Below are 22,130 nucleotides of genomic sequence, written 5' to 3'. Positions count from 1 at the left end.
CTCAATAGCATCGCTATCTTTGTTCTCCTTTCATTTAAAAAAGGGTGAAGCTTAGACTACCAGCATCAATCTTTTCTCAAGGTCTAACCCAGAATGACTCTTGGCAGTCCCTGTACTTCCTGATGTTTCATCTGTGAACTCACCAATTAGTCTGTAACCTCAGTGCTTGCTTATTCCTTGTATGTCTCAAGACAGACAGTGATGCTCTTCCCTGAACTGTTCTCCCTTTCCCCAAGATGTGAATTCCTAAATATTCGTCTCCTGCTCCCAAGTTTTGGCCTCTTTATGCTTCTTCCTCCTTCTAAATTAAGGTGGATTAACCCATAATTACACTTTAAAAGGTTATCTATTTTTTCTGATCAAGAGCTTTTCCTTCCTTTTGCTTTAAAAAAAAAAAAAAAAAAGCTTCACTGCATTCCCAAATGCTACTGAGATAGCTTCATTTCTCATTCTTCTATTGAGGATTTGACAAAGAAATCGATGAGCTGTCACAAATAGTATTATTTGTGTCCTACCACTGTTAGCATCTGTTGTTCTCCAGACTATTGCCAGCCACTTAAAATATCTTCTCCAAAAATACTTAGAGATTTTGAGTAATATTATTGCACATGTTGATTAAAATCCAAGCCTGACCCTGGAAGGCCCAAAGCAGATCTTCCTATATCCCCACCTCTCAAATGTAGATAAAATGTCTTATCTACAGTACACCTTGCTAGCACTAACCAAAGTGCTGATGCTAAAACAAAGCCTTACCCACACTGCATTTTCTGGTCAGCATGCGCCACTCAGGACTTCATTTTCTAGAGATGCCTTCATTCCCTATGAATCTAGCATTAGTTACTTTGGTTTTTCTGTTCAGCAGCTGTGCTGGGCAAGAATAGCAGTCTGAAAACCATCACTTCGGCACAATTACGTCCCCATTCAGGGCCAAGAAGAAGTAGCTTGATATTCAAGACAGTGTTGTCATCCATCATGGTTATGACAGCAGCAGCCTTAGTGCTTGCCCTACAGCTGCTGGCATGGGCACTTCACAGATTGAGGCAACACTCAGATCTTGTGGGCACAGCACTAATACTGCAGGCAGAGGCTGCACTGCCACTGTAGTTCAGTGTCAGGATAGGCCATAGCCAACCTGACTTCAGCACATCTGATGCATGATCTGCTGAATAAATTAACTTTGGGGGGGTCAGTACAGATCCCTCTTCAGCAAAGTGCTGTTCTAAACTGCAGGAACACAAATTTCAACTCAAAAGGTTGCAATATAGCTTATTTACAGTCTCCTGATTACATTTTTATATTTGAAGTAATAAATTAAGCATTAAAGATTTATGAAAGGACACATTAGTAATTTTCCACTCAATTCCATACAATCAATTAAGGATTTTCATCATTAATCTGTCCTTTAACATCAAACCTTAAGCAAATTCACCCCTTACTTTTACATTTACTTAGATAATATTAATTTCTTTTAGATTGAAAATCATTTTGCTTTTCAACTTTCCACTTAAAATGTAAAATCGCTAACAGCACTTGTTTATCTTTTTCCAGAATGTTACTCACATTTGCTTAATAAATGATTTTAAATGTGTTGAGCTGCAGAATAGCTACATGAATCAAAAATTAATTACTTTAAAATTCTAAGGAACTTTTAAAATTCCTGAATACACTGCCCCAAGTTTCACCTTTACGTATTTTCAGCACAAGAACTTCTTTTGATTTTCCAGATCACATATGTTATAATGCACAGGAACTTCCATGTGAAATGACACCTCCCAGAGAGGGTAACTTCATTGCTTCAGTGTGAACAGTCCCTCTAACAAGGGAAATAACAGCAGAATAACTAGTAAAATCCTAATGGCAGTTGGGCATCTTTTCACCTCTGAGAGTACAGTCTTTTCAGTGATGTAGCTTTGGCCAAGAAAGTTGAAGGTGGAACAGGCATCTAATCATGTTTTCCAAAGAACCACTTTAAAAATCCATGGAGTCTCCCTTCTGCTAATAAGACTGGATCAGAAAGATAAGCATCCCCAGCCAGAGGGACTTATTCCATCTTGAGCTGGTTAGTCACGGAGTAGACAGACGTACCTGCCTGCAAACACTTAATAATTTCAGGTTATTATCAAATTTCTATGAATCCCAACAGAGCAACTCTTTTCTCTGCCTTTTTTCCCCCTCTCATTTTATACCAGAAACAAAATCATTTTTTAAAGAAAAACCTAAGCCCTTAATGTAACAAAATCACAGCTCTGTTAAATAAGCTAAGCACATTTTAGCTGCTATTTAGCCACATATTATCATAACCTCATTAGAGCTGTGTTTGTAATTCTAGTAATGTTGCCAGCATAACCTTCCAACTGTATCCAAAATTGAACTAAGCACAGTGATTTGTAAAGCGCTCCTTGCTCCACACAGTTTTAAAATCTGGATGTTACCTGCCCTTATTACAAGAACAAGTGTTACATTCCAGGTAAAAATGAAGTCTTCAGTGAGAGGCTCACTCATCTGTAGACAGGGCTTCAGAACAAAAGGAAAGCCAATACAGATCATCTTCCAGCCCATTGCCAGGAACAGACAAGCTTTTTAGGTTAGTGTGTGGAACTCGTACCATGCAAACCCATGTCCCATGGTTTATTTTGCCATAAGCCTACTGAACATGACATAGGGTTACAATTTAGCAAAGTACCTGCAAATTTATGTTTGTACAAGTCACATTTACATCTTTATGTCTTTTCACATTCACCTCTAATTATTTCCAAATAGTCATTTTTGTCAAGCTCTTCACAATTGTGAGGCTGCAGCTGTCTGATGCTGTTACTAACTCCAACTCAAAGCAGCAAGAGCAGTACAAAAATCAAACCTTGAGGGAAGAGTGCTTTTCAAGGAAAATGCTAAGTGAGTAAAAAATACACTGATGGAACCAATAACCTTTTAATTAATTACCATATAGTAAGAGATACCACAAGTTCATAATAAAAACTCACATCCATTGTCAACCACTTTCCCTAATATAAGCACAAGAGAATGGACTCCGCAAAGCTCTCTCACCTTCCCAAGGCACCAAGCAGCACTCCCCTCATCCCATGCTCATCCCTATCCAAAATACCTTTACCTTCAACTGCTCATCAGCCCAAGACAAGGAAAGATCTGCACTCAGGCAGAGAGAGTGTGAGAGGCCTCGAGGATAGGAGAAAGCTTATGGCACGCAGGCACCTGCATCCAAACATCAGCCTCGCTGCTGGATTAGTCTCAACTAATTAACCAGCTTCTCAAACCTCCCTCTCAAAATCTGACACAAATATTTTGCTTTGTTTTACTCTAGGACATTACAAGATGCTATTAAATTCTGTCTCTATAGCCTACATAAAGAAATAGACAAAATCCCAGTGCTTGAAATCAACAGGAAACCTGTCATTTCTTGTCAGAAGTTAATATAAAATGACTCTTTCAGGTTTCAAAATCTGAAGTGAAGTGACATTGAAGCATAAGTGAAAGAGTGACAGTATTCACAGGAGGAGGAAAAAAACAACAAAATCAGCCAATTTGGACAGTAAGCATTGATACAACATTCCTGTGTGACAGCAGAAGAAAATCAGTTTTTATGAAACTCAATTGTAGCTTCCTCATTCCAATGCAGGGCATCTCAGTACACCCCTGATGAGAAGTGCCTGATGCACTGCTTGCACCAGATACAGTAGTGCTCAACTGAGCAGCCTCATCAACTAGTTTCCTAGCTCTTTAGATACTATGATTGACCTTCAGGAAAAGAGTGCAGTTAAGCCTTAAGTTCCCTTTTATGGGAATTTCATCATAGGACACCTGTAATGGTCAGTACTTGTAGGCAGCAATCAGCTTGAATCACTCAGGGCTTTCTGGAAATTAAATGCATGGTTGAACCCAGCCCTAAATCTCACATGCTAAAACAGCTTGATGTAAAACAGCACACGAAACAACAGCCAAAAGTTTTAGAAGTGCACATGAGCAAATAAAAAGTAGAGAAATGAAAGGAGTAAGTACATACGATGTGACCCAATATACATTTGCTTGCAAAGAAAAACTGATTTTTAAGAGCACACAGAACCTTTTTCAGAGAGCTTGCATTGCTTTTCAGTTCAACAAGACTGAGACACACTGCCCTAAACAAATCTTATTTATAGCGTCTGATGTCAGGGTAAAGAAAACGTACCAGATGCATACAATATGCTTCTCAACCACCCTTTAAGCCACAGCTTCTGTAGTGCAAATTTCATATGAACTTCCCATGGTAACACACAGTTTCCCATTCAGATGGGCACTTGAGAGTTTAAAAAAAAAAAAAAAGCCTCTTTCAGCCCAAAGGATGACCACTGGTTTGGAAAACAACCTCCTAAAGAACTGCTGCTTCATGCAATAAGAATCACAGATTATTAAGAGGCTTCTCCTATCTCACTCACTGCTACTTTGAAAAGCAGCAGAGGTAAAACAATCTCCCTCACAATGATAGCATTTGACTAGTAATATTCCTTCACTTAAAAATCGTTTCTTGCCTGATGCTGCAAAATACTCATAACCCAGAGAGAGGGTAAGGGCTAAGAGCACAGGAGAAACAGCAATACTGTTGCATGCAAGTCGTCAGCATTACCTTTTCAAACCTATGTCTACTCCTATAGGCAAGAGATTCCCAGTGGGATTTTCAACAGCTTTGAGGTCGTCTCAAGACACTTGCTTACATTTTTTAAACATCTAAATACCTCTGGAAATCCAAGCTATATGCCCTAAGTGCCATTATGAGTACAACAGAATATAACAATTTTAAATCTAAATTTCCTTACACATGGAACAGATGTTTGAAAAAGTTTCACTTAAGATCAACCACAGTCCTCTAATGGCTTAGGCAAGTTCTAAGTGCTTACTGCATTGTTTTGAAAATGCCAGTGCATTTCCCATTATCTCTCTCCAGTGCCTAATGCATTGGCTGCACAGCCCCTCAAACCAAAGTAGTGTTAATAATATACTCTGACTCACATGGCTGATTTCAGTTCTGTTATGTTACTTCTCTGAACTGGAACTTGGTGACCTATTACTGTGAATCAGACATGTAGGTAGAGACAGTCCTTTCCCCCAAAAAATAGTAGCTTAGCAGAAACGAAGGGAAATACTGCAGTAGCAAAAGTCCCCCTATTATTTTATACTACATGTCAGTAAATGGTAAGTAAACAATCTATGATGATTAGTCAACATTAGGATTGCCATTGGAATCAAAATTACAATCACTGGAATCCATGTTTTATCTTCTCTATGTCACTCTCTCCTCTATGTCTTAAATGTCTGCAGTGTTTGCTCAACATGAGAGTACACGGGTTATACAATGGTCACTGACACTACAGAGCAACAGAGGGATACTGACACACGCAGGAATTACAAACTGATCCACATAGATATTTAAATTCCCAGCCTCTATTAAAACAGATGGCAATAGGAGACTGGATAGAATCCTCAGGGGCAGATCTAAATGAGCTTCTTTATTCACAAGGAGCAATATAGTTAATGCCCCACATCTCAGCCAGCAAACAGCATACCCAAATGCTAAAATCCTTTCCTAAAAAGGCTCTTTCCAAGTGCATTCATCCTGTGAAAATAACTCAAGTGCAAAGCACATGCTTAAAGTATTGCTTAATCCAGAAACCATCAACTAATCCAATGTATAGCCAAATCTACAGAAAGGTTCCTAATGAACCAACGGATGCAATATTTAGCCCAATGTAAGGCAAACAGAAATACGCAGATGTCTGATGCTTAAAACATCAGAATTCTTCTAGAGCAGAGTTCTCAAGCTATGCTCTTCCTCTTCCACTTCTTGGGCACACCAAGTGCAAGGGACTTGGAAGTATGGCAGAGAGCATCCCTTAAGGCTGAGATCACTTTACAAGCTTAACTTTACAGCCAAGAAAAGGCAGGAGGCAATAAGCCCTTCAAGTTCTGCTTCACCACAAGCTCTTACAGAGCAGAGCTCTCCAAGTGCCTTAAGGTCTGCAATGGTCAATGCAGATATGCATGACATCTCCTCAGTGTCTCCTAACTGCACGTTCAGGTAGAAAAGAGAAACTACACTATAGGCAAAGCATGACATATAAAGTATCAGCCCAGAAGATGACAAAAAACACATAACGCTTGGAGCAAGGGGTTGAAACTTGGGCTACCCCTCTCCCTGACTACTGTCACAAAAGCCCTCTGAATGTCAGGTGGGTCATCATACTGCCTTGTGCAACCTTGTCCTCCCTGCAAGCAAGGATCTTGTCATGATCTGAGAGTGCAGATCCAAAGCTCAGAAGGCCTTGCAGATATTGTGCACAAAAATAAGGCTGGTTTGGCCTTGCCCAAACTCTGATTTTGCTGGAATCACACCTGATCTGAAGTAACAGTACAGAAGTCCTAACAACTTCACCACTTCAAGCCATGCAGCAGGAGCTGAGAGCCAGCTGTGCTGCCCCTTCAGTGTTGAGCACCTCCATCACAGCCTGGGCAATCAGGCTTGAAGGCTGCTCTTGTCCATATACCTGGAATGGGTTTCCTCGACTATGGCTGGGCTGTACCCAGCTCCCATTTGCCTATTTAGGCCAGATACAGCTTCTGGGGACGTACTCACCCCTTGCCAGTCAGCCCTAACTAGCTTTTATATTATTAAAATTAACATTAACAGAACTTCCCACTAGGTTCCTGGTTTCTCACCTATATCCTTGGACAAGGCTTAGCTATAATTATCAATTAATAACGAAAAACAAATAAAAAACAGTTGAAGAAAACCTGTATGGTTTGTCTGACCTGGCATCTTCCTCTCAGATATGTGAGAAATTCTCCCAGCAAGAAATATTCCATCCTTTATTATCCATTGCACCCTTCCTCCCTGTTCTCCAATATATGAGCTGTCCTGGAAGAGAAGCATTCCAGCTCCCAAGCACTAAATGAATACAAAAAGCCCTCAGCGGGTGATGGTTTCACCTGCTCCCAAGATTAATGCAGGGAATCAAATGCATAATCAGAACACCAAAATCTCCCCAGAGAATTAAAGCTAAGTTCATAGGTATGTCGCTGTAAATAAATGAGAGATCCAGGCTATATAGCATAGCAATATGTAATTTTCTCCCTGGAACACAGGTATAAAAGCATACACCTTTCTGATGTGAAGAGAATGTCTAAGACCCAGCTCTGTCTCTTTCCTCCTCAGGTCCCCCAACAAACATTAACTCAAATAGCTTCAAAGAAGAGAATTGTGAAGGGGAGCAGCATGTACTTGTTTAAAGTTAATGTAGCTTCAAGGTTTGCTAAGAAAAACAAACAGAAACCCAGAGGGTGCATAATTTTTTCTTCTGCAGAAGGGACTGGAGTATATGATTGCTTTCTTTGAAAACATGTTTGTTTGGGTTTTTTTTAAGCAATTTTCTGGTACCTTCAAACAAACCTTTAAGTCAATAAGAACAGTCCAGCTGTGAAGTTTGGCTGCTTTCTTTTATGCCTCTTCTAAGCACCTGGAACTCCTCACTTGACCCAGACTCTCACAAGCACTTGGCATCTAATATAGGATCCCCAAAGACAGCTGATAACTGAATTTTAACTGTAAAACTTATTAAGTGATTAATTGTGCCACTACGCATGTGGAAAGCTAGAGACCAGAGACACTCTGCAGTTCTCTGTTTACATCAGCCCATGAAAAGCTGGTTACTGCTGGTGATTCTAGGATAGGAAGGGCTGAAGGCAATAGAAATGGAAAGATTTATATTGAGGGGTGAGTTAATTCATTTCATATGCAAGTTTTTCAACACATTATCACATGCAAAGGCTTGCAAGATTAAGATTTCAATCTGCAATGCCTTTGTCTTGCATAAATGGTTGCAAACCAGGATGGCAGTAACTAATGTCCCTAACCAGAAATACTGGTCTAGCCTTAGGAAATCAGCATTGTGCCCACACTTTCCTACTGAGAACAGTAGACAGAAAAGACCCAGTACCAAATGAAAGTGGGAAGTAGGACACGAGCCCTCAAAACAGAAGTAATGGATAAGTTAAACAAGCTTATATGTTCAGAAGGCCAAAGGCTCAAGTGGCTCTATCTTCTCATTATGTTCTGTTTCTTTATTTCCTCTCTCTGGTCAATACCACTCTCTTCAGACTCTGAAACCAACTTTCCCAGCATCATAAAGTCCTCTTTCACTATTTACTCAATCAGAATCTATTCACAAAGGTTAGCAAATGCTAATATAATAACAGAGACAGACATTAAAACCCGTACTCAACACCTTAAAAAAATATATATATATGCCACCAGCTAAAGCTGTAATTCTAGTTTGAAATTTCTTCAAAGCTTCTGCTGAGCCAAAAGCAAACTTTTGAGCTCTGAAAAAGCAAATTATTCTTATCTGTTGCCTTAATTATTTTCACATCCCTCTGCCCTTGCTAGTTTTATCAGTGAATATCAGTGGAAAAACACAACTCAAACACCACACGAAAGTCTGTTCCTACCATATGTCCAGCTAGTCCAAAACAAGACATGCTGGAAACCTCTCAAGAAACCCTGATGCCGCAGTATTTCTAGCTCAACTTCCAGAACAGGAAAGCTCACATTTCTTACTCTTCAATATCCACAGGAGGTTGGTGCACAAGGAAAAAGCAGTTTCAGATTGCCCTTGCAAGAGCAATAGCACAAGGTCACTGTGATACAGCACGCAAGGAGCTTTTAGCTTTTTTCAAAACAGCAATTTGTTGCATTAGTTAATTCAATCTTTAGATGTTAAGAAAAAGGATTCAATGCTTCAAAACGCTATTTCTACACATAATGAAAACCTAGAACCCATTAGGAAAATGTAAAATATTTTACCTATAGATACACAAAGAATTTGTACGTGAAAGTTTTACATTGCCTGCTACACAGAACTCCTCCTCAGGCACTGTTCTCTTTCTCATCTTTAAGGATCTGACCATTCCACCCATACAGCCAAAAGCTTCTCCTTAGCAGTTCTGATAGAGTCAAATAAAAAATATTTTCACCTACCTTAATTCCTACAGAACAGATTTCAGAAGTTTTCACTGTTCAAGTTGAGCAAATTGAGCAGAAGAGACTACGAAATTATCTTAATTACACAAGAAGTGGTCAGAACAGAAGCAACCTTTTATCTACTCGCAGTTCACCGTTTGCATGCTAACTAAAGCTGAAACTTAGGGCACTAACAGGTGCCCTTAATGGTCCCAATCATCTTCACCTGTGCATCCACCCACACAGCTGCTCATGGACCCAGAGGCTCAATTAAATCAGTTTTAATTTCTAAGCCATTAACTAGGTTCAGTTCCTACTAGAGGTACGTTTTACATTTATCTGTTTCCAGTTTAGCCATAACCATGCTCAGGCCTGGCCAAGTAAGTGACCCAGATCCTGACCACAACGTTAAAACATACCCTAAAGTGAAACCTCAGCATGATTCTCTGTGATCTGTTCCCACCACCTGTTTACCTGCTATGTCACCTCTGTTACCTAGATTTTTCTAAAGCCAGACAACTGTATGTGTCTTTTGACCATCAAGAGGCTCTGTAACTGGAGCGTTCCCAATAAAACTAGCATCCTAGCCTATTGCACCCACCACGAGCTGTGAAATAACACACCTGTAAGCATGTTTAATGCCTCAGTGTGGCTCTACCTTAAACCAAATGCAGCTGAGTCCCAAAGACCTTGCTGAATGGCTGGAACTTGAAATCAGTTGGGGGGGAGGGGGAAACCTGCTCGTTTCCATCTGTGCCTATCTAAAGGCTACACTACGAATCAAGCTCCTGGCAAACGTGCTCCACTGAGCAGTGTGAAGCATAGAAAGAAGGAAGCTGGCACATCTCTGCTTAATCATATCAAACTCCATTGAAGCCAACAGGTTACCAGAAAGGACAACTTGACTAAGGGATTTTTTTTTTTTTTTTCCTCCTTCTTTCAAACTTTTCAAATGAAACCTAATTACAAATAAGCAACTGTCCTGTCCTTTCTGGGGAAATAACCCTGACACCTGTGCAATACTTCACACACAAAAATGTCAACCAGACACTGCTTTTTTTTGCTAATTTTACCCTTTTTTTTCTGTTTTTATCTTTTTTTTCAGTGCAGTTTCAAACATGTTTGAAGCAACTAATCAGCAGTGGTAAGCAGAGGCCACCTATTAATGTGCAGAAAAACTAGTGGGAAAGTAAAGCTTGCCTTAGTGTTTCAAATGCTACAGTGCAGTAGTTAATACTGTAATTTTATCAGGTATTATTAAAATCTTTCATCAGAAAGACTCAATAAAAACTAACTCCACCACCACTGCCTTCTCTTCTGCACAGTGATAAAAATATGACTTCCCTCTTTTAGCATTTAAATCTTGCACAAGTTTTGCTGGCCAGGTTAATTCCTATAAGATATTGAGTTCTCTCCCCTTCCTGTTAACTGCGTGACTTCTATTCAGAGTTCCAGAGTGATAAGAAAAGAGAAATATTTCCAAGGTGTCTGAGGCAGTGAAGTAATTCATAGCTTGTTCAGAGAAGGCAATCAGAGACATCTTGCACTCTCTTTGAAACACTGGTTCCAAAGTCACATCACAAAATGTCCAGAAGTGAAAGGTGCACTGTGTCAGCAACTTGTCATTATAGGTAACTCAATAAAATCTATTTTACTATAGTGCAACAGCCACAATGTTTACAAAAAAATTCTAGTAAAATAGCAGGCTTGATAAGGTGATAATTACCTATTGAAATTTTAGCACAGTTTAGTACCTCAAAAAACATGATATAGCTAATCTATTTATCCAAATAAGATTAGCCAGAACATACAGATAAAGTTCACTGACTTCTAAAATTGTGTGCTTCAGGCTAGTGAGGAAATGTCACCATGCCACCATGGTGTGACTGACTTTGGAAAAAAACAGGTCTTCTGAATTCCCCCAGCTTCTAGTAACTGTTGCTAAAAGGACACCTCTCCCTGCCTTCTCCACAAGGAGAATGAGCTTGTGGGGTGGACCTGTATGCTCTCATTTCTTCTACATGCTCAAGTGTTCAAGAGTATGTTGACTGGGGCTTTGAAAAAGCTGATCTAGTAGAAGATGTCTTTGACAATGGCAGTGGGTTTTAAACTGCATGATCTTTACAGCTCCTTTCCAACCCAAATGGCTCCATAGTTCTATGACTTTGTGATTCTAGTTGCTGTCTACAGTATGCTACAAACTGAAACGGCAGCATGGCAGCATACTCCCTCTGGCCCACTCCAAAACTGACATTTGACCCCTAACCCTGCCAAGGTGATAACCACCAGTGGCGGTTGTCATGCTCAGGTCTGGTTGTAATAGCTGAACCAGGCTCAAGGTAGATTCAGAGGAGATAGCACCAACCCAATGTGGCTAGTATGCAAATATGATCAGTAGTCAATCGTCTTACTCCATAAAGAGCAGACAGCCCAGAGCCTGTGGAGCTTGCATTGCACTAGGCTGCAGCTGGGATCTGTCCTCTGAGCAAGTTTTTCCTCTCCACATTATTCCCTGAGATCAAGAGGTTCCTTACCTGCTACAGATAACTGGTATGGGACTAATAGCTAGCTTCTTGAAATTTTACTTCTTGCAAGACTGGGAGACTTCTTATCTGCAAATAGCTTGATAACTTGCTATATGGTATTGAGTGATACAAAGGATTGACTGCGCATACAATCCTTTAGACATAAACCACGGGACAAGGGGTTTATTCTGAACATCATGACTCAGTGGGAGGATCTCCCTAACAGTTGTGTGACTCTGTTCTCTATTCAGTACATAACCAGGTGACCTTGTCATCACAAATTTTGTTAAGTCATGTAAGCTTTGTTAAATCACAACTTAATAGCAATATTAAGTTGATGCTTCTCTCTTACAAGTGAAGTGTATAATCTCCTCCTCAACAGGCAGCTTGTTCTTCAGCTTCTTATTCCAGCTTGAGAAGAGAAGCAGTGATAATAGTCTATAGCAGAGACACTGAACTCACCGTATATTTCTGCATACCTCCAGAAGCAAAACTCTTCATTCAATCCATCTATCATTTTCTGAGCCCTTGCAAGAAAGTAATGCTGCAACAATTTCTCTAGTAACCATGGTATTTGGAGATTTGCATTTCATTTTACCAGATCAGCTGACCATATATACGTACAGCACACCACACCAAAGCAAGTCTGAACTTAATTTTTCATGTTTTGTTGATGCAATCATCGTCCTAATAAACACCCACCATGATCAAGACATAGCCTGCTAGGTTTATTACTCTGCAAAGTCTAATCCAGAGAGACAGACTGAAACAGAATAGTGATTTGTGCTCTTGCTGCTGCTTTTATTTCATTTCATTTCAGGAACCTCCTTTATAATGATATCCAAGTTACAGCAGTCCTTCAGTGCAGAGAAATACTGCCTTCTCTAGCAAACAGTAACAGAGGAATTTAAGAGAATTAGCTTCATGGGGAATTTGCAGTGTTCTGTTGCCTTTATATTCTTGTGAAAAAAATTCAGCAGCTGCTGAGATTAAGCATCTAGTCCAAGCCAGAGGAGTTTCCAAAAAGAAGCAGTTTACAATAAGTTGCTCTGACCTGTTCTCCAAAAGACCCTGAATTCAGCCCTTCACTCAACAATCACAATGAGATCATCTTTCTCTCAATAAAACTCAACCCCCAAATAGGTACATTATCTAATTCACCAGTGACTATTTTAGCATCAAGAAATAGAGAAAAAGATTCCAGTAGTACAAGCCATGCATATACATGCATTTTTAGTGTAAACATTCATAATATATGTGTGCATGAGGGGTTTTTCTCCAACTGAAAAATACTGTTTAGGGCCCAAGTCAGGCACTGTACAAAAGCAAGTACCAGGAATTAGCTCTGGGTAATAAAATGGTGCCACCACAGCTCCTGGCTTGGTGCTGAATTCTGTGTGGGGAAGGCCTCTTTTTATAGCATAATTTCAAAACACATTACATCATTAGACCATGAATTACAAACACCACAATGCAAATAGTCCAAAGACTGAGTAAGGAGAACATCTGTTCTCCAGCATGCAACTACAGCTCCTGGAGCTGCAGTCTGGAAGCATGTCTAATATTTCATTGCAAAGGGCTTGCTTTCTCTGAACACTGAACAATATGGGACTTTGGAGCATAAATTAAAGCTGGCATTAATAAACATTTGTGGAAGCAAACCTAGAAGGAGTTTTCACGGGGTTTTCTGAGGCAGGTGCCTCAAACATTTTGCAGCAAGATTGCATCTTAATAGCCCTGGACACTGCTTGTTTTAGGTACACAGAGCTGCTGTATAACAATCCTTGAGTTTACAACAATTGCAACAGTTAAAGGGATTGGCAAGCTAGAACTAGTCAGGGCCAAATTCACATCCAAAATGTTGTGACCTATGAGGGCAGACTAAAATTTACTCGCCTGGTTTTCAAAACTGAGCGTTTTGCAGATGCTGCCCCAGATCTCTATTTCTGCATTTGGAGCTCTCCTTTTATTAATAATTAGACTGATCTTGGGATGTCTAATGGAGTTCTGTCAAATGGTTCAGGAAAATCACTTTAAATAACTCTGCACAGAAGTCTAGAAGTATTTTGTTAAAAAGCATCAAAATGCATCACTATTCTCAGACAGAAAGTTTTTAGGACTGTTTGGTGGATAGGAATAGGGAGTGAAAGAACACAAATCATTACATCTCAATTTTTCTGCATTATTTGCATGTGCTTTATATTCAGGAAAGTCATTTTTACGGGCTGGAAAGTCTCTCTCTTCCTCAGTTCCAATCACAAACAAGAAATGTCAGAAAACACTCAAAACAGTATCAAAATATGTCATTATTAACTAACTGAATTCACATTACAGTCATTTTTCTGTAACAGAACCAATCTTACACATATGTGCCCTGTGGACTAGTTTGCTCTAGAAAGAAAAATTGCACTGGTGCTTTTCTATTAACAACAAGAATAACTCACAGATCTAAGGTCCATTTTTGGATTTCCTTTCTAAGATAAGCAGAGTCTAGTCCTCATCACGCAAGGAGCAGGGAAAGCCAAGTTTTGGCACCTAGATTCACTGCTGACATTTTCATTTGGTTGTTACATGAAGAAAACTTCCAACCAGAGACTGGCAGGTGCCACCAATGCTGATGAGTCACTGCCCTCAGAAAAGATGGCCTGAGTCAGGCTGAAGAGCTTGCATGGGACTCCATTACTGCTTTCCAGAAGTCAGCTCTTACAGAGTGGACACATTTCTTCCTGGAGACCCAAGGTCGAGAATTGGAAGAAGATGATAACACAAAGCTGGCTTATAGCAAGCTATTCACTCCCACCCTTCCACTCAATTTGAACCAACATTATACCTATGTCAAGTTATATTAGAGGACTCTTATAAGCAATGTAATTTATGTAAATAAAAAAATCCAGTATATGTCTTCTTCGCTTGCTGGTTGGAATTTTATTCTCTTATGTATAAGAAACACAGTTGTTTATTCTCCCATGGGAAGACAGATTGGTTACGTATATGTTCTGAATTCTGCATCACTTTGAAAAAAAAGGAAAAAAAAAACCCTCTCTCTCGTAAATCCTATGAAATATTTGCAATTTTACTTCTCCTTCAAAAAAATCTTTACAAAAATTTCCTTTGTTTAAATTTTAATTGTTTCCACATTACCATCTTGCCTACAGTTGCTCTGAATGATAAAAGGCATACAGAAAGTTCCATGTATGCATTATACATTAATTCCCAACAGGAGATCTATTCTTTCATCATGTTAATGCTAAAATGAATTATTCAATTAATTCAAACATCTCTCTGAGCTTCATTCCCCAAATCCTATTTTGTAATATCAAGAGTCAAACCATCAATTGATTGGAGGCCTGTCTTTGGCAGTCAGTAAAGTTGTGTGTACATTGTCTAATGGTATTTGTTAAGCATTTCTAAGTCAGGAGAGTTTCTTCATATATACAGAATGTTTGACAGAATCAAATTCTTAGGGGGTAACAGGTATAGAGTGGGAAACATGGCCTGTCACTGATGCATTCCTTTCATGAGCTGAACTGCCACTAGCACGCATGGAACACTGGCAATAAAGATCTGACTATTCAGCAACATACCACCAGGTCTTACATTCATGAATACGAAAGGATAACACAAGCCAAGAGTGAAAACTGAAACATAATGCTCATGCCCTCAGCTGACAATAGTCAACTTCCAAAATCTTTGGGTTTTGCTTTCAAGTGTAGTGTAAAAGCTCTACACAGCGCTTTGTAGGGCAGATCCCACTCCCCAAACACCCCTACGAGAAAGAAAAGGCAGCACCAACTCCTGCCAGAGCAAGACTGGCACACCAGACTCTGCCAAAAATGAAACACCAATGAAGAGGAAGAACTTTCAAACTGATAACCTCCTGCCTGCTGTAGAACTTGGTTTTCAAAGCTTCCCAACTCTGGCAACATATTGACTTGGCAGACATTTCTCAACGGTGCTGCAGCGAGCAAAGTGTAGCACTGCCTTCCAGGTTTCATCCACTAATTGCCAAACGCTTCCTGCTTGTGGAGCAGCATCTCTCAGATGCATAGTACCTCCAGTACATCCCTCAGAAAGATATATCTCATGAAAAATGCTTTAATTTCATGTTGTTTATCATTAATAGATTTTAATAGCAGCAATGTTCTGATCCTCTAATGTATTTGCTTTGATAAACAGAGTACTAAAAACTTCTTTAAATGTTTTGTAAAGATCCCTTAAGAAAGAAATAATGTTTCAAAATTGCCATACTTCTGATAATAGGTTTTTGTTGCTGATGTTTTCTATTCTTAAACTCTATCTGAAAAATTTGGAGATAGATTCCAAAATCTCTGACAGAACAAACATAGTTCTTTTACCCTTTGATCACTGATTGGAGATCAGCATTCTTGAGTATCACAGAATTCTAGCAGTATCACAGAAACACAGATAGGACTGGACAGGACCCTAAAGTGCACTCAGCCCCAAATCCCTGCCATGGACTGGTTGCATCCCCACCAGATCAGCCTGCCCAGGGCCACATCCAACCTGGTAGTGAGTGTCTCTAAAGATGGGGCATCTACAGCCTCCCTGGGCAGCAGTGCCAGGACCTCATTGTTCTCAGTAAAGAATTTCCTCCTAACCTAAATCTCCCTTCTTTTAGTTTAAAGCCTTGTCCTGTCACTATTAGACTTTGTAAAAAGCTGGTCTGCACGTTTTCAATGAGTCCTCTTTAAGCACTGATAAGCCACAGTGAGCTCTCCCTGGAGGTTCTCTCTTCTAAAAAGCCTGTAGCCCTCAGTTGCAGTTTCCAGTTGTTTGATGTACTCCAATGCATTTCCATGATATCAATTAAATCAAAGTTTTCTAATTGCATTATGGTTTCCAACTCATCCTACTTATTACCCATTGGTGTAGAGGCACTTCAGCTGGGCTAGAAGTCATGTTACCCTTCTAGAGGATACTCCCTAATTCCTCTGGGATAAATCAGAGATTTTTCCCTGCTGCTTCCAAAAATGTCAGTACTCATTGGCTCCTTTTCTCTCACTCAGAAGTACATCCCCTTCTCCTGTCTAATCTAGTTCAAAGCCCTGCCAATCAGTCCAGACAGCTTGCTGTTCAGCACACTCTTGCCACACTAAGTCAGTTGCATCTCATCTGACATCAACATTCCCTGCAGATTCTGCAGCTTCCTGCAAGCAAAGGTCTGTCTTTCCTACCACATCCCTGCATTCTTGTTTTCAAATAATACCAAGGAATTCATGACTTTGTTGTCTCCAAAGACCTTTACGTGGGAAGCACAGATGCATGACGCAGACAAAATGCAAGGAATAGCAAAACAACAAAGTCTGTAGATTCTTTCATAAGATACTCTCCAGAGAAATCATCCTTTGAGTGTGTATTAGCCACTAGTCATTAATTTTCTTATTCTAAAACACTATTATCAAATCAGGCAGTAGATAAAACAAGTTAGGAAACGCCCTATGAATAGCCTATTATCAAAGCAAACAGCTCATGAACAACCAGCTTAGTTGTAAAATCACCCCTTAATGTCTTTGAAAACAGCTAGATGTTTTGCCCTGATGCAAAGTCTCAAACAGATATTCAGCTTCTCCTGGTGAATCTCCTAGTTTTAGGATGAATTCAGGGGCAGCTCACTGGGACAGTCCTTGGGCATGGTAGGGCTGCCAGACTCAATCTCTGGGTGAGGTAACGTACCTTTCCCTGCATGTACCTGCATGAGCACAAAAGCCCCACTTTGATTGCACACTGATGTCCCTGAAAACCATACAGATCCAAACACTTCAGTTTCCTGACTGGCAACCTTGCTGCCTAAATTCTGGCGTCTTGAGCAGGACTAAGCATAAAAGGGCTGAGCACTATTCACTATTTCAGGGCTGTTCCAGGTATGGCAGTGAATCCTATACATCAAACTTCTTGTTTCCCAAAGAACAGCCATCCTTCTTCCTCCTTGTCCCACTATTCGTCTCACTTTTTCTACCACAAAGTTTACCGGAATCCCACTTCTGTGTTTGTTTTGCATGGTTCTTCCTATGTATTCTCTTATTTAGGCAGTGTTCTCCATCCAGCTGAGGCAGGGACCACTCACTGCTATGTACACAGTGGCCAAGGAGGCCTTCCTAGCTGTTAGGATAGAAGGCACCGATGGTGGGAAAAGGACTGCGGGAGACAGAGCCTAGTTTTAGGGACATCAGCATGGATGATAATGTTCTCAAGCCCTTAAGTGTCCCCTTGACCACCCATATGGCCCTGATACCTCTGTCTGCTCGTTCCAGCCTTTTGGCAGGTTTATTGAACCGACTTTGTTACAGTGAGCACCTGGGCCCCATGGGCTAGGGACAGCACTCCATGAGTACACATGCAGAAAAATAACAGTCCCTGCCCCAGAGTGTTCCTTATTCCTTCCCTGGGAGAGCTGTTTTCTTTCCCACCATGCCATTGGGCTTGGAGGAATAGAACAGCTGCACAACATTGGGGTGAGGAAGAAATAAAGAACACATTTGTCAGGCACTTTCCTGCTAGAGTGTGTGGACAGGACTCAGGTTTGTCAAGTCGATAGCATGCCCTTTCTCCCATGCTTATTCGTTCTTGCCAAAGTCAAAAGCAGACAGTAGGAATTTGCCCCTTTGCTACTGACTTAGAAATAAAACTCTTGCAATTCTCCCAGAGGGAAACAGGTTTAGTTAGACTTCCTATGAGAGCAAAAATGGTTTGGGTGTACCGTGTGCTGCAGTGTACATCCTCCCCTGATGCAGACCCAGCTACTGCACTCCATCAGCAACATTTATCCTCACTGACTCTTGAATGATCAGTGAGATGTCCTTCCTGTGCACGCACACACACATACACATCACAGACAAAAAAGCAAAGCCCTGACAGGATAAAGAATTTATTTGTGGGCTTACACACAGTCCAGGAGCTGAATGCAGGCTTGTGTGTCACAGCCACATGATCCGTTTTTAAGCTCAACACATACATTTAGGAAACACACTGTGTTTTAGTGCCATCCTATGGACACTCATCCCTCTTTTCTATCTAGGTAACAGAGCACCGCTCTATCCCGGGGCACCTTTAGAACAGATAAAAAAGCTCACTGCACCAGGCAACTTATTTCTGCCTTGTCCTCCCTTCCTGGCATCACCTATTAATAAGACAGAGCTGAAGCTATTACCATATGCAGCCAGAATGAAGGCTGGCTTAAGCACTCAGCCCTGAATGGTGGGGAAACAAATAAGCAAGAAAACCTCTTTATGACATACCCTATCACAACTTTCCAGCTAAAATGCAACCTAATTCTTTCTCTGAAATATTTTGTCTACAGCAATCTCAATCTTCCAGCCAATCTTACTAAACATAATAAACATCTGGCTCCTTCTGGAGCATATGTTGGAAAGAAGGAACACTGGGATATATTGTTTCTTAGAAAGGCCAGAGAGGGTTTTGTGACCAGTGAAGTGATAAAATGACATTTGCACTTCAGTGGCAAACAGACTTTTAAGTCTGCATTACTAAAGTTCTGTGCTTTTCTTGGGCAATAAGTGAATTTAAGGTAAAGAGTGCCCTCTGGAGCAGCTCTGGGGAAAGACCAAACCTGCCAGGTACACCCGTGCAGAAAAATCAACATAATTCCTACTAATATTACAGTCAAGGAGAGAAGCTGCTATTTTTATTGTCATTGTTACATCTGTTTTTGCCTCAGATTGAATAAATCGGCAAAGCAAAATTATCCTCTGGTGGTGATGTCAAGTAATTAGCAGTCTTCCAGCTCCCCTCTAGCCATATTTTCAGTGTGGATTTCACCCAGACCTTTCAACTGTCAAGCTGAAATTTCTCAATCCTCCTCCCACTCTAAGAAAGAAGTAGTTCAGTGCCAGTAAAATAAATAAACAAATACAATAACATTATCAGTTTGGTTAAGTTTGAAAATTCAAGTCTCAAAGACACTTAATGTTTTTGTTTCAAATACCCTAAGAAGACTGTACTGCCATTATTCTGCTTCCAAAAGAGTACGTGCATTTTAACATAGAAGCTTTAGTGTCATAACTTGTAAAGTTTCACTTACAGAATTCGTGAGCAATATGTATTGAGGTGTGACTGTACATTTCTGCATTACAAAGCTTATTCCCTGAGCTACAGCACTTCAGCTTCAAGTAAAGGGAGTCCGATCAGGGAATTCGTTCTACTTTAAAGAAAATATAAACTTTGCAACATTTTTTAAGACATATTGATTTGTTCATCCACATTTGAGGTTTTGTCTGTGTTAACTTGTTGCATGGGGCCAAGACAGGACGAGCAGAGAAGGGGAAGGCTACCAGTGAAGGCTGCTGGCAACTCCCCATTCAGTTCACTCTTGGATACTGCCTTTATCTTGGTACTAAATACCAACATATGAAGTCAGGTATTTCAGACATCAGAAAGGCACAGCTGTAATTGCAAAGAGGTGATGCCAGCAGGAGCCCTAATGGACAATCTGATGTTAGGACCTGGGAGGGGGACACCAAAAGCCTTGATTAGCCTCCTGGGCCACCATCCACCTCCTGTCCGTAATCCTACAAGCCCCACAGGCCTGAACACTCCTTTGAGCAGCACTGTTGGAGGGCACATCTTCAGACATGTTGCAGCTGAGCCCAGGAGAGACATGGACACCACTGATCCAGCCTCTGAACAACAGGTGCACTTCTGGACTTGACCCATCACTGCAGGCTTGCCTGAAGATCTCTGGACTGTGTCTGACCTTATCACTGGCCCCAGTCCTAACTCACAGACTTGCATTCTAACTTGCTTATTATCTCAGAGTTGTACAGCAGCCTGGATGCTCAGACGATACCGGCAAGGTAGAAAATGGCAGGACAAGGGGAAATGGTTGTAAGTTGAAGGAGGGAAGATTGAGGTTGGATATCAGGGAAGTTCTTTACAAGAGAGTGATGAGGTGCTGGAACAGGCTGCCCAGAGAGGTTGTGGATGCCCAGTCTGTGGAGGTGTTCAAGGCCAGGTTGGATGGGGCCCTGGGCAGCCTGGTCTACTATTAGATATGGAGGTTGGTGGCCCTACCTGCGACAGGGGGGTTGGAGCTTCATGATTCTTTGAGGTCCCTCCCAGCCCAAGCCATTCCATGATTCTATGATTCTGTGATGTAGGCCTGCTAACTTTGCTTGGTCACTGTAGGCTGATCCCTGGCTGGTGAGGTCCCTTCCCTGCCAGTCATCACCTATGGCTCCTTGCTCTTTCTGCTTTACAGAGCATCCAGCATCCTTGACAGCTGAGAAGAGTTTACAACATATTTTGCACAGCAAGATCTGGTATTTTCTTGGATGATGATAGGAAACCAGACTATGATAGCGGAGTCTGAAATTAAGTACAGTAGGCAGGAATGACTACTGAGTCAGACATGACTTCTTTTTTAAATAAAAATTCACATTTATGCAGTGCTTCTGGTGGTGAGTGAGGAATACATACAGCATAGGCCACCTCACGGGGATATGATGAAGAGAAAGCTGATGTTTCCCATTTGCTGTGCTACATAATACAATGCTAGCAGCACTGCATCTGTCCATTCCAGTGCTGTTTCTTCACATCTTAGCACAATTCTTTGTCAGTCCAGACTGTATTCTTTCTACTGCACTGCTGGATTGAGGATGGTAGACACAATGCACAATGCAGGTGCTGCTTAACATTTAAAGCTTTGCAAATATCTTCAATCACTTGTCTTGTTAAATGAGTGCCTCATGCACTACCTAATGTAAGAGGAATGCCAAATCAGCACACCAAGTCTCTTCTGAAATTCTGAAGCAGGAATAAGCTTCAGCCCATTCTGCAAACATGTCAACAATTACAAGTACATAGGCACTGGGATGAAATCTGTCTGCAGATTAGTAAAAGGTCCCCAGGCTTTGGGATCTGCTGCGGGGCTGCTTTATATATGATGGCCAATGTTACAGGTCAGGCAAATGGGAATGGTTATGCAGAAGTGATGTGTGTCATAGAAAATTTTGGAAGATCTCACTGTCATTGCAGCAATCATCCCCTCTTTGCTAGTGTGTTCCAAGGAGTGTGACAGAAGAGCAAGCTAGGGTAAAACAGTGAAGTGCTGCCAGGAAGACACCCAGAATGCCATAAAGAATCTGAGTGTTAATTGGCCAAATGCTGCAGAGACAGAAGTCCTTCTCAGGTCCAAGTGTGTTGTGCTACAATAATGAAAATTCTGAAAGAGAACATGATGCAGATTGAGAGAGACAGTTAAAAATCTAGAGAGGGATCAGTGTCAATGAAGGGTGAAACTCCCAGAGATGAAAGAAAGAAATAAATTCATCCTGCCATGTCTCTGGCATATCATTAACATTTCATCTGAAGGACCAAGCAGTAGGACTTGAGAAAAAAGTGTGACAATCAGATATAGGACCAATTGAAACACTTAGGAGAGTTGTAACAGGATATGGGACGGTTTGTCCTGCAATGTCCACAGCATTTATAACTTCAGAACACTATATAATGTCTGGGAAGTCATAGGCACATAAAGCAGAATAAGAAATCCCTATCAGGTTACTTTTTCCTGCAATAGGACAGTTTAGATAAGGTCTACGCTTAAGGCTAGTGGTAGAGTCAAT

The 22,130-nt window shown here is 40.7% G+C and overlaps 1 protein-coding gene across 12 annotated transcripts in view; it reads right to left on the bottom strand.

The window, feature by feature from the left end:
* LOC125692373 (uncharacterized) overlaps window positions 1–22,130 on the bottom strand; it is a 201,553-nt gene that overhangs the window by 160,498 nt on the left and 18,925 nt on the right. For 2 of the 12 annotated variants that reach the window (XR_007376622.1, XR_007376614.1), the window contains exon 1: window positions 9,023–9,225. The exons of the other annotated variants lie outside the window; for them this stretch is intronic. The gene's annotated coding sequence lies outside the window, so the exon portion shown is untranslated. Of the gene's footprint in view, window positions 1–9,022; window positions 9,226–22,130 lie in introns of those variants that run through there. 12 annotated transcript variants of the gene reach the window in all.

This window comes from Lagopus muta, chromosome 4, assembly GCF_023343835.1.
Source record: "Lagopus muta isolate bLagMut1 chromosome 4, bLagMut1 primary, whole genome shotgun sequence".
Lineage (NCBI taxonomy): Eukaryota > Metazoa > Chordata > Aves > Galliformes > Phasianidae > Lagopus > Lagopus muta.
The sequence above is the reverse complement of the archived record's forward strand: the minus strand, read 5'-3'. Positions and strand labels throughout refer to the sequence as shown.